The following is a 3693-nucleotide window of genomic DNA, read 5'->3' as shown; positions in this document are numbered from 1 at the left end:
TGTTGTATTTCATCTTGCGACTCTCTAAACTCTAACTTTCTTTGAAGTTGAGCTGTGTCGATCCGTTTCCCTGTCTGAATACCTCTTACATGAACCTCCCTGACCCAAGTAAACTCATTGAAACATACCATTTCCCCATAATTGATGTTCCAAAGGGGCGTCCCTTCTTAATAAAATGTTCAGGAAAACAAAGCAGCTTTGCATCCTGCACAAGTTGCATCATAATTAAATTTTATTTTATCCCATTGAGGCATGCTAAATGTTGAGCAAAATATAATTTTAAGTAATTTGTTTGTATTCTTATCCGTAGGAGTTGGAAATTAACAGCGTTGCTAGTTTGTGTTCACTGTTAAGCCTGGAGAGCAGAGAGATTGCTTTGCAAACATTACAGTTATTATGTCTGCAGTTGGTACTCTTTGTATAAATTATTGATCAGCCAGCTTATTTTTCTTTCTGCTTAATGGATATTATAGCATAGCCGTTTACAACGCTATAGTTAAGGTTGTGTCAGCATTTCCATTATAATAAACCCTCTGTTACAGGGGTTTATAACTTGTTGTAAAAATTTGCTCTGGGCTGAAACTTGACATACAATAACAGGCTTCTAGAAGGTAGCAATTGTTTTCGTTTCAAGTTAAAAAAAAAGTCTCCGTCCAACAAGTAATAAATAAATAAACATTTATTCTTTTCTAGCAGTCCTTCAAAGTTTTGTCATCGAGTAAAACAATCTTATGGGCTATTTGTTGGGTGACGACCCCTTCTTTGACTTCGTAAGGAACAGGAAAGGAAAATAAAAGCTAAGATAATGAAGCAAAACAACAAAAAGTCAGTTAATCAAGAGAAACGTATATAGTCAGGTAACTTTCTTCCATTGTGACCAAATTATGCTGTAATTTATGTCTCAGTATTTAGCAAATATTTGCACTCTCACAAATAGAATGTTTCCCTTCCATACTCTTCTTAACTACTTATCTCTTAAGTTACTTACACGCCCTAATTCAGACCATGTTTATTTAAAGGGAAAAGAGCCTAATAATTAGAAAGCAAATATGAAAAGTTGCAATTAAAGTCCCAATATCTAGTGGAAAAAGAGGACTAAAATATATCTGTCTGCCCTCACTGTCATTCAGCCCACCACTATTTTCAAGAGGATGACCTGATTTGAAAGGTGAAGGAATTTAATCTGAATTTATATTCTTGTTGCTGTTTCTCCCTCCTACCTTTTAACTGTTCAGTGATCTCACTCTGCTTGCTATTTTAAGGATTATTTGTCTGAGCAGTCTTTCATACAACCCCACAGAGGGAATGGGCAACACTTACCTGGAAGTAGGTACTTATAGGAACATATAACTAATTCATCATGAGGAGTTGACTACCCACTCTGGGAAGGATGCAGTTTTAGAATCTGAAAAACAATTCCACAGTGAATTTTTTTCTTCGTTATCTATTTTCACCACTACGCTATCTTCCCTTACCTGAGTTTGGATATTTCTTATTATGTGCCGCAAACCCAGAGAAGTATTTTCTGACACTTGTGACCTTTATTCTGAATAAGCAGAAAGGGTTTAAGAGGAGTGAGGGAGGAATGGTGTTCTCCCACTGAACCATTTTGGAATTGCAAATAGATGATTATTATGTTCACACAGAAGCTTATGTCCCTGCATCTCTCTGCTGTAGGAAAAAAAAAAACACGGGATGCTATTTAAAACAATTTTAACCACCTCATCATTATCAAAACTGGTACCATAAAGTCACAGTGCTTGAAGTTAGGCAGGTCCTGATTCAGCTTCCCACCTTCTGTGCTTTGAGTAATTCATCTGCAAACTCTCTGCTTTTCACTAGAGAATACCACAGCCAGAGAAAAGTCCCATTAAGTTCCTTAAGGAGAGGCAGAGAATTAGAATAGAAAGAGAGCCTAGGCACACAAAAGCCACCAAAATTCAGGCAGAGGGGTAAAAATGGGGATGGAAAAGTGTGGAATTTTAAAGTTTGAAGTCTGTACTTAAGGTAGCTAAGGTTTATCTGCTGGACTGTTTGGCGAGGCCCCGTGAGTCACAAAGGCTTGAGAGAGTTACTTGGCATTATTTCTCCATCTTCCATGGTTTACTGCTGAAATGCAAACATCAATTTTGGACTCTCTCCTGAGAAATCTTTAACAAAGTCAGTGAACTCCTGGTACCCTGATATCTTTCTAGATTTGTCAAACTGATAGCTCTTTAATAAACCTGTGACTGAAGTTTATCTTAGTCTGTGTGTTGGTTTTTTTTTTTTTAATTTCTATTAAGGAAACAGGTCCATTAGTAAACACACAGATGTAAAAATGGTCTTCTGTACTTAGCCATTGTGGTGTATTGTAGGACTGTTGAGAAACGTATTCCATTGTTAAGGCTGTTTGTGCCGGGTGTGCTAATGCAGTCTTTGATTGAGTGAATTAGCAGTCATAACAATCTGGCAGTCTGGCCATAGAAGTGTGCTCAAATTGATTTGTGTTATGGCTGGACTGGAAAATCTAGTGTTAGTTGTTTTTTGCCCTGGGGCATTGTTTGTACCAAACTCCACTTTTCATTTAATTTTCCAATACATTTTGAAAGATTGAAATGCTTGTGATCAACATTTGATCCACTTGCATTATTTAAAAAAAATCTGAAAGTAATTTCAGATTCCAAAAAAACCCTTGCTTTCAATTAGGGTAAACATAATTAGAGTGACGTCGTGCTTAGAATGGTAAATCTGCCTTTGAATCTATTAAGCGTGTTTTCTCCTTGTCCTGTCAGTATAAAGAATTTAGTATAGATCTATAGCATACAGTTGTGATTTCTAACATATATGCTCCTAATGGAGTTTGCGAAAAATGAAAGAATAAAATTATAATGAAGCCTTAGTGTATCTCTTTTCATATATGCCTAAATTGCTGTTTCATTTAGAAATATCATAAAAACAACATGCTCAAAGCTTTCAGAACATTGTGAGCTATTAGAAGAATATGTTCGTACACACATTGCACAGTTCCTCTATGCTTTCTTATGTTGCTAGAAATAATTAAGTTTCATTTTTTTTAAAAGAAAAACACCACACCAGTTGCTATATTGAAACTCTGAGGAATGAAGACCTGACTTATGCTAGACCTGTCAATAATTGTATCTTTCTTACGATCTTCTTCTTTGCAGTCATTTACCAGAATTATAATGCACCATGAATAAACCTAAAAAATGACTATCGATTACAGAGAAAGCTTTGTGAAATCATTTAGTCAGTTTCCCCACTTGAGAAATCAGTGAATACAACCTGCCAATAGATAAGAACGGGAGAGATGTGATACAGTTCTGTGCCTCCCTGAGTTATCAAAAGGGTCAAAAATAAATCCCCACAGAATCCATCTTTTTATACTCAAATAAAATGATACTTACCAAATCCCAACTACAAGTCCATCTTTTTACACACTTATTCTTCCTTTTGGAAACCACAGGCTGTGGCAGCATGTTTTTATATGTCCCTATTTGCCACTGAGCCTTTTAACCAAATAGGATGCTCTCCTCACCCACTAGAGTGCCTGTTGTCATTCAGGTAATCAGAAGGGCTTTGGCTGCAACAGCTACTTTATATTTCTCACTGTCTCCTGCAAAGCTTACAGCTCATCTCAAAACTGCATTTCACACTACGATGAAGTCTGTATCCTGTGCCGATTTTTGTGGC

The 3693-nt window shown here is 36.4% G+C and overlaps 1 long non-coding RNA gene across 2 annotated transcripts; it reads right to left on the bottom strand.

The window, feature by feature from the left end:
• Positions 1-664: 664 nt before the first annotated feature.
• On the bottom strand, positions 665-3693 carry LOC103693764 (uncharacterized). 2 transcript variants are annotated; one of them, XR_015638422.1, is made up of 3 exons: positions 3408-3693; positions 1321-1405; positions 665-797 (listed from the first exon to the last, which is right to left on the bottom strand). It is a non-coding gene; the product is annotated as an uncharacterized LOC103693764 (long non-coding RNA). The 2 variants fall into 2 exon arrangements; XR_015638421.1 differs by lacking the exon at positions 3408-3693 and adding an exon at positions 1745-2991.

This window comes from Rattus norvegicus, chromosome 15 (assembly GCF_021556685.1).
Source record: "Rattus norvegicus strain SHRSP/BbbUtx chromosome 15, alternate assembly SHRSP_T2T, whole genome shotgun sequence".
Classification (NCBI taxonomy): domain Eukaryota; kingdom Metazoa; phylum Chordata; class Mammalia; order Rodentia; family Muridae; genus Rattus; species Rattus norvegicus.
Note: the sequence above shows the minus strand (reverse complement) of the source record. Positions and strands in the feature narration are given on the sequence as shown.